Source organism: Salmo salar, chromosome ssa26 (assembly GCF_905237065.1).
Source record: "Salmo salar chromosome ssa26, Ssal_v3.1, whole genome shotgun sequence".
NCBI lineage: Eukaryota > Metazoa > Chordata > Actinopteri > Salmoniformes > Salmonidae > Salmo > Salmo salar.
In genome coordinates this window covers 45337267-45352592 of record NC_059467.1, presented here as the reverse complement: position 1 = coordinate 45352592, position 15326 = coordinate 45337267, and positions in this window count along the sequence as shown.

The window sequence follows — 15326 nt, the reverse complement described above, 5'->3', positions numbered from 1 at the left end:
AAGTATTTCACACCAGAATGTTGGTCCATTTTAATGACATGTATTTCACAACTAGTGTTGTTACCACTGTAGATAATGGTGAGTTTATTGATTCATGAGTAGGTTTTCATTATGTGTTTGGTTTGGGTTATTGTGTCTGTGGGGGGGAATGGCCCCAGCAATTCAAAATGTATGGTACACAATGCATACTGATCATAACGGTGCAAAACTTGCCTATGAAAATATAATGCATTGGTCCTGCTACAGATGACTTTGTAAATACATCCTTCATTCCCTCCTTGGGTAGGCTGGATAGGTGAAAACAGCCATCCACTACCCTTTCACCAATCCAATCTATATTCACCCATGGTATTGCTCCCCTTGAGGTGTTCTAATTCTCTCTCCACGCCTGTTACCATGGTGAGGATTGCACAATCAAAAAAAGGATGCTTTTCATGGTAATTCATGACAATCATCTTTAAATCAATGTGTGAATCGAAAGTATGTTTTTATACTTCTTCTCTGTCCCTATCAGATGTTTTTTTAATCTGTTTTCACATTGTTTAAATGGCATGGGTGGGTTGTAATCCATCTGACTAACAGCATGAAGATGTTCAACAAGATTAGGTCATGATGACGGGTGATTTATTATCTCAGCTCTCTTCTCAAACATCAGGTGAGGTGAAAAATGCTTCTTGAATGAAATAACATGTTGGAAACATAATAGGTCAAAGATAAAAAAAATTATGCCCTGCCCCATTGTTTTCAGTAGATGTATCATGCTTCAGGAATGTTCCACAGGACTCAAGGATGTTGCTGGCAAGTCACTGAACTTGAGATGAAACCTTTAGTATGTAATGAAATGACTTCCAAGGAGATGCTTAATCTGAGTTGGACAATACCACCTGAAAATAAACCCCTACATAACCACTTGACCCTACAATACTAATACTAAATACTTACAATAGCAAAGGTTGTGCTGCACGATAGAGACACCAACTCAACCAGACAGTATGTGTTTTATAGATATTGAAGTGAACTAATTCATTCATACTACAGATTGTAAATTAAGGTAATTACACCTGTCTCCTTATATCTGAGTGAATTCAGTAGCTTTTCACACTCATGCACATTAACACAGATCATCACCAATCACCCAAACACTGATTGTCATGTGGACTTCAGTTGAAATAACAAGGGTGTCTCTCGGAACAAAAAACTGTGCCTGTAAACTGGTGACTATCCATCAAGGTTCATTCAATCAATCAATCATTAGTTTGTGCCATACAGTGTGTGTTGTTTGTCCTAATGTCGGTCTGTTGCTACCCAGGCTCCGTTCTGCCTTACAGTAGACTAGGTGAGGAAGTGTTTAATAACACATTGTTAACATCTCAATCCCACACAGTCATTCAAGGCATTCATCTGCAGACAATAGGGTCCGATCAAATTTACTAGAGGGAAGCATTAGAGACTTGAACACCAGAAACGCTGTAAATGATATTGTATTCAAGCTTTTTTATGCATTGAGACTGGGCTACAACACAGGGAGATTTGATTTGGTTTCTGTGTTTCTAATGCAAATGTGAAGTATCCTGTTCATACACTACTGGTCAAAGGTTTTACAACACCTACCCATTCCAGGGTTTTTATTTATTTTTACTATTTTATACATTGTAGAATAATAGTAAAGACATCAAAACTATGAAATAACACATATGGAATCATGTAGTAACCAAAAAAGTGTTAAACAAATTAAAATATATTTGAGATTCTTCAAATAGCCACCTGTTGCCTTGATGACAGCTTTGCACACTCTTGCACACTCTTGACAGAAAGAGGGAGAAAGAGAGAGAGACAGAAAGAGAGAAACAGAAAAAGAGAGAGACAGAAAGAGAGAAACAGAGAGAGAGGGGGACAGAGACAGAGGGACAGAGTGAGAGAGAGAGGAACAGAGCATGGGGGACAGAGAGAGAGAGAGAGGGACAGAGAGAGAGAGGGATAGAGTGAGCGAGAGGGACAGAGTGAGAGAGGAACAGAGTGAGAGAGGGACAGAGAGAGAGGGGGCAGAGAGAGAAGGGGACAGAAAGAGAGGGGGACAGAGCGAGAGAGGAACAGAGAGAGAGGGACAGAGAGAGGGGGGGGAGAGAGAGAGAGGGGGACAGAGAAAGTAGAGGAAGAGTGAACAACATATTATTACAGAGGTGTTTTGGGTTAGTCAATGGAAACTGCCCCATCACCAGACAGTACTACCCAAGAGAAAATATCTAATGATGTTACTACAGAAGCTGAATGACAGGTGTTTTATTAACAATCAACAGATTTTGAAACAGGAAAACTGTATTGTTGATTTAAAAAAAAAAAACGTGCTCAAATGAAGGAAAAAACTGCCAGTAAATCAAAATAAGTTTGTAAATCAGATTGTAAAATAAGTTTGTAAATATGCAAAACATGTATGTCCTTAGTACATGGGCAAGAACATGACAGCAACAGGAGTCGGGGGAAGACAGATATGAAACAAATCGCATAAGATCAGGTTGTTCAGGAGCTGGACCTCCAAAATCTAAATGGAACGGTGGAGAGCTTCATCACTAAAGGTCACTTTCTTAATATCATGGTGTACTAAATATGTACAATTATATAAAAAACACTTGCATTCATTGTGGTCCTATATTTTAGTTATAATTCTTTGTCCTAACGAACTCGACCAGGTAGGCCTACAAATTCCAGACATATGAGTGATTCTCTCGCCGAAAAGTCCTTTTCCGATTCAATCGGCTCATATCCAACATGATACGCTTGACCGCAATAATTCACAATTCACAACCTTTTCTATTCATGTATGCACAAGGAAGTACCTGTTCCAGTGGGGTGTCAAAATACCTTTTCGGGTAAGCGATTTCAATCATGTCAATCTATTGACATCATTTACGGGAAAAGGTATTTCGATAGGGTTTACTGAAACAGGTATTGTTGACTCAATTAAATGCTTTACAATCAGTTGCTTGCCAACATAACACGCTCTGCACCAATTCACATGGAAACATAACACTGCATCTCAGTGCAAGAGGCATCACTACAGTACCTGGTTCGAATCCAGGCTGTATCACATCCGTCCGTGATTGGGAGTCCCACAATTGGCCCAGCGTCGTCTGGGTTTGGCCGGGGTAGGCCATCATTGAAAATAAGAATTTGTTCATAACTGACTTGCCTACATAAAGGTTAAATAAATAAACATAAACATTCACAAGCGATAATATATAATTCAGAAGGGATAGGCTAATATTGTCACCCATCAGACTATTCTTGATTTAATCTTGTCTTTACATATACTATACTAATACTATATGTTTGAGATTTGTTTGGATTTAGAATGGACCATTATCATGCACCTGTTTAGAAACAGAGGCAGCGGGAAAAATATGCACTTAAATAGCGAATGGAGGACGCTTTTCCTGTGGTTAATTTTCATGCCAGCCAGGTAGGCTATACTCCTGTTGCAGAGAGAAGCAATGTGCTTAATATTAGGATAGTTGAGAAATAAATATAGTAGGCCTAGTCTATAGAAAGCTGTTAGGACCCTCCTCTTTTTAGTAGAGGCCATCACTCTGTTTTCTCATGTATTGCATAGCATATAGAAATGTTGCACAACATCAGCTCATGAAGTGTTTGATTAGATTTTCGATTACATTTGCATTTATGTCAGAGTGATTATAGGGACAATAGAGTGCTGAGTACCAGGCAGTTAGGAAGTTTGGTAGGCTACTAATGACCATCAGCAGCATCAGAGCTTGGAGAAGCCTAATTACGTGATTAAACGGTCACATGGAATTTGACTGCCTTCCTGACTCGTGACAAGCTTGGCACAAAGGCACTTAGTTTTGGTTTGGGGTTTACTCATAAACTCAGCAAAAAAATAAACGTCCTCTCACTGTCAACTGCATTTATTTTCAGTAAACTTAACATGTGTAAATATTTGTATGAACATAACAAGATTCAACAACTGAGACATAATCTGAACAAGTTCCACAGACATGTGACTAACAGAAATGGAATAATGTGTCCCTGAACAAAGGGGGAGTCAAAATCAAAAGTAACAGTCAGTATTTGGTGTAGCCATCAGCTGCATTAAGTACTGCAGTGCATCTCCTCCTCATGGACTGCACCAGATTTGCCAGTTCTTGCTGTGAGATGTTACCCCACTCTTCCACCTGCAAGTTCGTAGACATTTCTGGGGGGAATGGCCCTAGACCTCACCCTCCGATCCAACAGGTTCCAGACGTGCTCAATGGGATTGAGATCCGGGCTCTTCGCTGGCCATGGCAGAACACTGACATTCCTGTCTTGCAGGAAATCACGCACAGAACGTGCAGTTTTGCTGGTGGCATTGTCATGCCAGAGGGTCATGTCAGGATGCGCCTACAGGAAGGGTACCACATGAGGGAGGAGGATGTCTTTCCTGTAACACACAGTGTTGAGATTGCCTACAATGACAACAAGCTCAGTCCGATGATGCTGTGACACCCCGCCCCAGACCATAGACTATATAATTAAAGTCTATATACAGTGCCGTTAGAAAGTATTCATACACCTTGATTATTCCATATACTGTTGTGTTACAGCCTAAATGTAAAACGCATAACATTTAGATTTTGTGTCACTGGCCTACACACCATAATGTCAACGTGTAATTACGTCATTAGAAATGTTAACTAATTAAGAAATAATGAAAAGCTGAAATGTTTTGAGTCAATAAGTATTAAACCCCTTTCTTATGGTAAGCCTAAAGAAGTTAATGAGTAAAAATGTGCTTAACCTCTCTAGGGTATGTGGGACGAAATCGTATTTTTTCAAAAAGGCTTTACAACGAAAGCAAAACATTAGATTATGTCAGCAGAGTACCCAGCCAGAAATAATCAGACACCCATTTTTCAAGCTAGCATATAATGTCACATAAACCCAAACCACAGCTAAATGCAGCACTAACCTTTGATGATCTTCATCAGATGACAATCCTAGGACATTATGTTATACAATACATGCATGTTTTGTTCAATCAAGTTCATATTTATATAAAAAAAACAGCTTTTTACATTAGCATGTGACGTTCAGAACTAGCATACCCACCGCAAACTTCCGGTGAATTTACTAAATTACTCACGATAAACGTTCACAAAAAAACATAACAATTATTTTAAGAATTTTAGATACAGAACTCCTTTATGCAATCGCTATGTCCGATTTTAAAATAGCTTTTCGGCAAAAGCACATTTTGCAATATTCTGAGTAGATAGCCCAGCCATCACGGGCTAGCTATTTAGACACCCACCAAGTTTGGCCCTCACCAAACTCCGATTTACTATTAGAAAAATTGGATTACCTTTGCTGTTCTTCGTCAGAATGCACTCCCAGGACTTCTACTTCAATAACAAATGTTGGTTTGGTTCAAAATAATCCATAGTTATGTTCAAATATCCTCTGTTTTGTTCGTGCGTTCAAGACACTATCCGAAGGGTGACGAAGGGTGACGCGCCCGACGCGTTTCGTGACAAAAAAATTCTAAATATTCCATTACCGTACTTCGAAGCATGTCAACCGCTGTTTAAAATAAATTTTTATGCGATTTTTCTCGTAAAAAAGCGATAATATTCCGACCGGGAAACCCTGTTTTAGTTCAATGACGAAAAAATAAAAACATGGTGTCGCCTTGTGCACGCGCCTCAGTCTCATTGTTCTCTGATCGACCATTATCCAAATGCGCTACTGTTTTTCAGCCAGGGCCTGCAAAGACATCATTCAGCGGTTTGCCGCCTTCTGAGAGCCTATGGGAGCCGTAGGAAGTGTCACGTTACAGCAGAGATCCTCAGTTTTCAATAAAGAGAGTGTTGAAGCCCAAGAAATGGTCAGACAGGCCACTTCCTGTAAGGAATCTTCTCAGGTTTTTGCCTGCCATATGAGTTCTGTTATACTCACAGACACCATTCAAACAGTTTTAGAAACTTTAGGGTGTTTTCTATCCAAAGCCAATAATTATATGCATATTCTAGTTTCTGGGCAGTAGTAATAACCAGATTAAATCGGGTACGTTTTTTATCCCCCTACCCTAGAGAGGCTAAACCTCTTTGGGCTAGGGGGGCACTATTTTCACGTCTGGATGAAAAGTGTACCCAAAGTAAACTGGCTGTTACTCAGGCCCAGAAGCTAGGATATGCATATAATTGGTAGATTTGGATATAAAACACTTAAGTTTCTAAAACTGTTCAAATAATGTCTGTGAGTATTACAGAACTTATTTGGCAGGCAAAAACCTGAGAAGATTCCATACAGGAAGTGGCCTGTCTGACCATTTCTTGGGCTTGGTGCGGGTTCCGACTGAAACCAACATTATTCGATCAGCAGAAGAGAAACCTGGTGTATGTCATTATTGCGGGATTTCTGGTCACTGTGGCAACGAGAATGTCAGAAAAGAAAACGTGTTCTTACGAGGAATGGCCAGGAGAAGCAGGGTCCGTCTAAGGGAAAATGGAATCAAGACAACAGCCCCAACGACACAATGCTGATGCAGAAATATAAGCTCTCTCTGGCTCAGCAGCAGAGTTTGCTGGATGCTGTGGAGGGCAACTAAGACCCCTCTTACGTCCCATCTCAGCTGGTGTACATATGAAATAGGATGGAATATATGTGAAAATGAGGGTTAAGAACTTTGCAGTAGATTTTCTAGTAGATACAGATGATGAAGTCACTGTATTGCCCATATCTTATGCAAAACATATATGTCCTCAGTACATTGGCAAGAAGATGAGAGCAACAGGAGTGGGGGGGAAGACAGATATGAAACAAACCAAACCCTTATCAATTTCTGTTGGTCCAATGAAGATTGATGCAGGGGTGTGGATAGGCTCATTTGAACAACCAATTTTAGGCCTTGATGTTATTATGCAACTTGACTCTACATTGAACATTTCTGAATGGAAAGTTACGTGACATATTAGACAACTGCAGGGATCTACAGTTCAGAACCTCGCTATTTGGAATACAAAGAAAAATTGGTGTGGAACTGGATATGGAACCAGTGTGCTTGACAGGTGTTGCCCCACCTTGCCCAAAACAATATCCCATCATCAAGGAAGCTATAGACGCTACTAAAGTAGTGGAGGCTTCGAACATCATCATACAACGTGCCATACCATGTAATCCAGCTACTCTGGTGCTTCCTCCAGATACCACATTACTTGAACACCACTGTTGTGAGTTGGTTTTGGATCAGCTCTCTGATGGGTTTATTAAGAGTCATCTGTTGGAAAACCCTGAGTTTATCTTCTACACAAACGGTTCAAGCATTGTGGAGGAGGGTGTGAGGAAGGCAGGCTGGGCAGTTACTACAATGGACAATGTGATAGTGACAGGCACTGTCACGTGTGCTCCCTCTCCGGCCTTTAGGTCACCAGGCTGCTCGTTATGGCGCACACCTGTCACCATCGGTACGCGCATCAGTGCCTCATGACACTCACCTGGACTCTATCACCTCCTTGATTAACTGCCCTATATATGTCACTCCCTTTGGTTCTTTCCCCATTGTTTCTGTTTCAGTTTCATGTCTGTGTGTTGTTCTTGTTTCTTGTTTTGTATTATGTTTTCATTTATTTATTAAATGATTCACTCCCTGAACTTGCTTCCCGACTCCCAGCGCACACATTACAGGCACGTTACCTGCAGGGACATCAGCACAGGTGGCGGAATTGGTGACTTTGACAGAAGCATGTTGTGGTAAACCGTGGGGTGTTGGGTTGAGCGTGCAGAGATTGACACAAGAGACAGGGAGGCTTTAGTCTGCAAAAACAACTCTACTAAGACAGAAAATAAACATAACAAAGAAAATCACTTAGGTTTGGCTCGGTCCTTCTTCTCTACTGTGGCTTGGTGTCGGTCTTTCCCCGTTCTCTCCCGCGGTGTGCCACCGTGCTCCTTTTATTTGGCCTCCACGGCTGGTTGGCACTTTCCTCTAATTACCTCCACTTAGAGCTGTCCGTGTCGGGGTGCCCAGCTCCCGTATTCCCAGCAGAGGGAACCAACATCACCTCATGTACCTCCCCTCTATTACCATCCCCCGGGGTAGACCTCCTGGGATACCACCACCCCCCCCCCCTTTAGCCCTGACTGGGAGGGAGGCATGCTCAGGGCTAGGTTTGCATCCCTCCTGGATAGGGCGTCCGCATTGCCATGCTGGGCCCCCGACCTGTGGATGACAAAGAGAATCGCTGTAAGGACAGGACACGGTCATTCGTGTCCTTACCTCTTGCCATCCACACAAGGGGGGCATGGTCAGTGATCAAGGTGAACTTCCTCCCGAGGAGGTAATACTCGAGGGTGTCCTGTGCCCACTTCACGATGAGGCACTCCTTCTCGACAGTCAAGTATTTCTTCTCCCTCGGGAGGAGCTTCCTGCTGACATACATGATGGGGTGCTCCTCGCCTTCCTGCTCTTGGGACAAACGGCCCCTACCCCTGTGTCAGACGTCATCCTCTCCCTCCTCTCCTCCAAAACGGCCCCTACCCCTGTGTCAGGAGGTTTTTTGAAAAGTCTGGGGTGACGAGTACCGGGTGCAAACATAGCACATCCTTCAGGGCCTGGAACGCCACCTCTGTGTCCTCCGTCCATCGCACCGTCTGGTGTAGTCGTGCCTTTGTTAAGTCTGTGAGGGGAGAAGCTATTGCGGCATAGTTAGGTACAAATCTACCCTAGTACCCTGCTAACCCCAGGAATGACTTCAACAGCCTCTTGGTTGGGGGACCGGCCATCTCCTAATGGGAGCACTTTCTTTCTTGGGGTCTTCACATTTCCCCTCACGATCTGATAGCCCAGGTACTCCACCGCGGCGTAGCCCAGCTTGCACTTGTGGGGGTTCGCGGTCAGACCTGCATCCCTTAGCACATCAACCACGGACTGTAACCTACAAATATGTGACTCCCAACTGTCACTGTGCACAATTATGTTATCCAGATAAGCAGCTGCATACTCACTGTGCGGCCGCAGGACGCGGTCCATGAGTCGCTGAAAGGTCGCTGGTGCCCCGTGGAGCCCGGTAGTGGTAAAGCCCCCCCGGGGTGGAGAAGGCAGTCTTCTCCTGGGAGGCCGCTGCCAGTAGCACCTGCCAGTACCCCTTCGTCAGGTCCAAGGTGCTGACATATCTCGCCGTCCCCAAGCGGTCGATCAGTTCGTCCACCCGGGGCATGTGGTAGGCATCGAACTTACTGACCTCGTTTAGGCGTCGGAAGTCATTACAGAAGCGGACGGTTCCGTCCGGTTTCGGAACCAACACTATGGGGCTAGACCACTCACTGTGTGACTCCTCCAGTACCCCCATTTCTAGCATTGTCGTCACGTTCCACTGGACCGCCACCCTCCGTGCTTCTGGTATCCGGTATGGCTGTTTACACACTTTTTCTCCCGGACGGGTGTGGATATGATGTTCCACGAGATCCGTGCGCCCCGGCACCTTGGAGAACACGGCCATATTCCGCTGGACCAACTCTCTGAGCTCTTGTCGTTAGGTCGGGCTGACGTCTTCCCCCATTGTAACTTCGACCGAGGGCGGGCCCTGCTGTGGCCGGGTCCACGTTACACACAGCGCCTCGCGTGCGTGCGTGCCATTTCTTCAGTAAGTTCACATGGTAAAGCTGGAGGGGTTTTCGCCCCGGTTGGCGGACCTTATAGTTGACGTCGCCTACCCGCTCAACAATGTCATAGGGCCCATGCCACGTAGCCAAGAATTTACTCTCCATTGTAGGGATCAGCACCAAGACCTTCTCACCTGGTTGAAACTATCGTGGTTTTTCCCCCCGGTTGTAGACACGCTCCTGGGCACGTTGCGCCTGGGTCATGTGCTCTCTCACCACTGGCCAAATCGGCCAAACCCCTCGCGGTCTTCACCAACGGACCCACCAGATCCATTGCCACCCGCTCGAATGTCACTCCTGTAATGGGCAAGGGAACCAAAGGGTTTCGATAATGCACCCTCGGAGCTGTGATCTGGCACTCCGGGCAACTACGGCGGTAGTCCTCCACGGTGCACTTTACTCCGGGCCAGTGAAACTGGTTCCCGACCCGCTCCCTGGTTTTCTCCATCCCCAGGTGTGCCCCAAGCAGGTGGGTGTGGGTGTGGGCAAGCTGCAACAGAGTCCTAACATACTGGCTGGGTATGAGTAACAAGTCTTTTGTCTCCCCATTATGCTTTACTACGTGATACAATAAATTATGCTTGATTGCGAAGTGGGGGTAGCGCCAATCACTTACCCCAGGTAACAGTACGCCATCCACCGCAATCCCCTGGCCCCTAGCGTTCTGGAGATTGGGGTCTTCTAACTGGGCCATCCCGAACTGACCCGTGAGGATTCCCGTGTCGGGAGGTCCGTCTAGGGCCTCCACCTCCATAAAGGGGAGCCTGAGGTCTTCCTCGCATGGTGGTTCGCTTGCCGGAGCGGGGTCGTCTCCCTCCTCTGGGTCTGACTCGGGCCCAGTGGACACCTCTCTTGGTGGGGGATGGGTTGCACAGGCCATAGTCCTTTTTCCTTTTCTTCCTACAGTGCCTGGAAGAGAGAACAGTCTCGACCGAGGAGAATGGACACTCCCCCCTTGGGGTGGTTATCCTCACTGGCACCGTTGGGTACCTCTTTGTGTCCCCGTGTACACAGGACACTGTCACCTCCTCGTCCCCCAGTTCCTCCTTCCCCTCTCGTGTGAGCCACTGCGGGTGGGCCAGGGTCACCATGCTGCCGGAGTCCAGCAGAGTGCTGCTGTCGATGCCATCGATTCATACAGGAACCATCGGAGGGGCCGTCTCGGTGTGCACCTAACAGGAGGTGACGTAACTCGCCATCCGGGTTACCCCAGAGCTGGGGAATGCAGAGGGCATGACCTCCTCCCGGCCGGGACAGCTCCACGCGAGGTGCCCTGGCTCACCGCACTCATAGCAGCGTCTCTGATCTGGGTCCAGCAGCCGCCGACGTTGTCGGTTTGGGTCACCCTCCCGCTTCACAAACTTGGCTGGTTCCGTCCCGGCCTCCTTCCGCCCCTCGCCTGTCTTTGTGTTGTTTGTCCCCCTCGCCGCGTCTCCTCTCTCCGCTCAGGCCCCTCTCAGCAGGTCCTGGGTGTTCTGGTGAATTTCCACCGCGGTCTGCAATTCCTCCAGGCTCTGGGGGTTCTGCATGCTCACCGTCTTCTTCATCTCGTATGGCAGGGCCCAAAGGTATTTATCCAGGATGAGCTTGTCGAGCATCGGGAGGGAAGGTACTTCCGTCAATAGCCAGCCCTTGGTCAGGCACACCAGGTCACTCATCTGAGCACGGGGGGAAAGGGTGGGGTCAAAGACTTAGTCGTGGAACAGTTGTGCACGGCGTGCGAGATTGAACCGATAACGGCTCAGTATCTCCCGTTTGAGTCCCAACTAATTCGCGGCCTGGTCAGTGTTCAAATCAAAGTAGGCCTTCTGGGCCTTCCCAGAGAGGTAAGGTGGCAACAGGCTGACCCACTTGGGGTCACCTGACCCACTTGACCCCACGGCACCCAAAGTTACTGAGATGCCCGCATTTTGCTCATAACGAGGTCGGCAGTAAAAGTCCAGGGAAAATCGCGATGGATACATGTCACTAATTGCAAGGTTTTCCATTTTGATGACAAAGCAGAGCCTGGAGAATAAAGAACTGATTGATTAGCAATCGGGGGCCAATCTCTGTTGAAGCATAGTAAGATGATCAGAACCTGATTAGCTTCTGTGTTGTACACATCCTATTAGGTATATCTAGGTGAAATGTCCAACTTCTTCCTGAACATCGGGACATGCTTACTTGGAGAAATCTATGTGAAATATAAATTTCTCTTGAAACAAGAACATGTTACTTTATGATTTTTTGTTTCCTTCGTTACAGGTTATGAGAATCTATCGTCTGAAGATGAAGCAATAACTGAAACGATACAAGATCACCGGTGAAGTGTTCATTAGAGAAGTCCTTATCAAGTAGTGGAATGGAAGAAGATTTCCGCACTTCCAGCAGACTGTCAGAACATAATTTTTAATAGTTATCTATGTGGGACTGATACCGGTGTGGAAGAGATGGTCACTTTTAAAGGACTTGGTGAATGAGTACCTTGCCAATAGGACGATTGAATATTATTGTCTTGTAGACAATCATTTTTTGGGTGAGTTTCCTCCTAATACAGGATGTGGTAGGAATCGTAAAGGACATCATCATTACACCTGTTAATACTTATTTTCTGTAACTTTGTTTGAAATCTATTTCTTATTGCAACAGCAAGTAAAATATGCCCTTTGTGTTTTATAGAAATGCAAGGTGTTTAATGTGAAGGACTTTATGATTAGTGCTAATATTTTTTTATACTGTCTATTTCCCCGCCAGTGCATTTTTCGTAACAAATTGGATAAAAATGATTGAAAATTGTCATGCAATATGTAAGAATTGTCGCAGCAAAAATCACAAAGAATGACACTAATTCCTGGAGGGATTACTTGTCATGACAAACATGTATGGTATGACAATGAGTGGCAAGGAGTGGATTGTTAGCACAAACAGACTGGACTTTCCAGGCTGAAATGTTTTGTTTCCATGTGAATTGTTGGCAAGCAACTGATTGTAAAGCATTTAATTGAGTCAACAATACCTGTTCCAGTAAACGCTGTCGAAATACCTTTTCCGGGAAACGATGTCAATAGATTTACATGATTGAAATCGCTTACCCGAAAATGTATTTTGACACCCCACTGGAACAGATACTTCCTTGTGCATCCATGAATAGAAAAGGTTGTGAATTGTGAATTATTGTGGTCAAAAAGTGTCATGTTGGCTATGAGCCGATTGAATCGGAAAAGGACTTTTCAGTGAAAGAATCACTCATGTCTGGAATTTGTAGGCCTACCTGAGTCTCGTTCGTTAGGACACACCACATCTGTCCGTCTCTCTGTGTCTCTCTCTCTCTCTCTCTCTCTCTCTCTGTCCGTCTCTCTCTCTGTCCGTCTCTCTCTCTCTGTCCGTCTCTCTCTCTCTGTCCCTCTCGCTCTCTGTTCCTCACTCTCTCTGTCTCTCTCGCTCTCGAAATAACCTAAAACACAAGGTTAAATATACACTGGTGTTGCTTACCAAAACGAGGGACAGTTTAAAGTGGCTTGAAAATCTATGGCAAGACTTGAAAATGTCTGTCTAGCATTGATTAATAACCAACTTGACCTAGCTTGAAGAATTTTTTAAAGAATAACATGCAAATATTGTACAATCCTAGTGTGCAAAACTCTTAGAGATTTACCCAGAAATTCTTGCAGCTGTAATCGCTGCCAAAGGTAATTCCAACATGTATTGACTCAGTGGTGTGAATACTTATGTAAATTACATATATCTGTATTTCATTTTCTATACTTTTGTAAAACTTTTCTAAAAACATGTCACTTTGTCATTATGGGGTAATGTGTGTAAATGGGTTAGAGAGAGACATCTATTTAATCCATTTTGAATTTAGGCTGTAACACAAAATGTGGAATAAGTCAAGGGGTATTGTGATGGAAATATTTATGTTTGTTCTTTTCTAATAACCAATTTCTGTGTTCATGCAAGTGACTGATTAAACATGCCTGGGAGAAATCTGCACTGTAGTATCTGCAATTTGGCAGTATCCCCAGACCCTTGTTTTGAGATCAATATCTCTGTTTCAAGGTCTCAGCTTGGAGAGAAGCAGCCTCGGGAGGTATTGGTCGGTCATATGATTACGAACAATGAATAAGCTAAATCATGCAAATATCACTTTCTGTGTAAGTATACAAGAGAACTGCTGATGGACATGTGTACGTGGTGCATTGAGTTGGTTAGAACCTCTCTATCGCACTGATAATAAAGGACGATTCATTTAATATTGACTTTGAGTGTCCCTGTGTAGAATTTCCACGACAGTATGAATACTTTCTGAAGGCGTGATTCTTTGAACAGTAAAGTGGAAGCATTTAAAGTATGCTGTCCTTTTCTTATTTGCCTGCATGTTGTCTTCCTACAATGGTCCATCCTCTAGAGTGAAGGGTGAAATTCCTCTTCAGATCTATTCTTGCCTCAAAAGTCCCCACTCAAGGGCTCACATTACTGCAGGTGTCGCTTAACTATGTATTCAAGTTTCTATTATTTAACAGTTTTGATGAATTAGTGTTTATTCCCGTGGCACTTTTAACATAGTCATTTGAATTTGAATATTTACAGTATTAGCAGACCAGTGGTGGAAAAAGTACACAACAGTTATACTTGAGTAAAAGTAAAGAAACCTTGAGAAAACAACTCAAGTAAAAGTGAAAGTCACCCAGTAAAATCATATTTGAGTAAGAGTCTAAAAGTATTTGGTTTTTAAATATACTTAAGTATCAAAAGTAAATGTAATTGCTCAAATATACATTAAGTATCAAAAGTAAAAAATAATTTCAAATTCCTTACATTAAGCAAACCTAGACGGCACAATTTTCTAGTTTTTTAAAATTTACTGATAGCCTCACGCTCCAACACTCAAGACATCATTTACAAAAAAAGTATTTGTGTTTACTGAGTCCGCCAGATCAGAGGCAGTAGGGATGACCAGGGATGTTCTCTTGATAAGTGCATGAACTTGACAATTTTCCTGTCCTGCTAAGCATTCAAAACGTAACAAGTCTTTTGGGTGTCATGGGAAAAATTAGGGAGTTAAAAGTACATTATTTTCTTTAGGAATGTAGTGAAGTAAAAGTATAAGTTGTTAAAAATATAAATAGTAAAGTCAAGTACAGATACCCAAAAATCCTACTTAAGTTGTACTTTAAAGTATTTTTACTTAAGTACTTCACACCACTGTAGCAGACTCAGAAACAAACCAATGGCGAGAGTGGCAGATAGTAGAGGTCATGACATAAACAAACAAATTCAGAGCTTGGGACTAAAACACTCTACCTGCATAAAGATGATTCTGAGATAATTCGCTTTACATTTTCCTCGTTGATTGCAATGGTTTCAGCTATTTTTATCTTGTATTCTTTTGTACATATCAACATGAAATGGGGTATTTAGAGTAATATATAGGTACAGAACATTGAACAGAACAAGACTAAATGTCAATAATTCAATTTGGACAAAAATACAGATAGAAGCTTGTCCCAAGCTCTCGAAATGGAACTCATTCAGTGTGGGCCAAATGCTCACAAAGTGTAGATCACTTGACATATCAAGTCAGAGGAACTGGAATCATCTCTGTATTTACACTGTAACAGCCTGGTAACTGAGGTCATTTAAACCTGCCATTACAATAATGATGATTATACACAAGTCATTCCCTCATT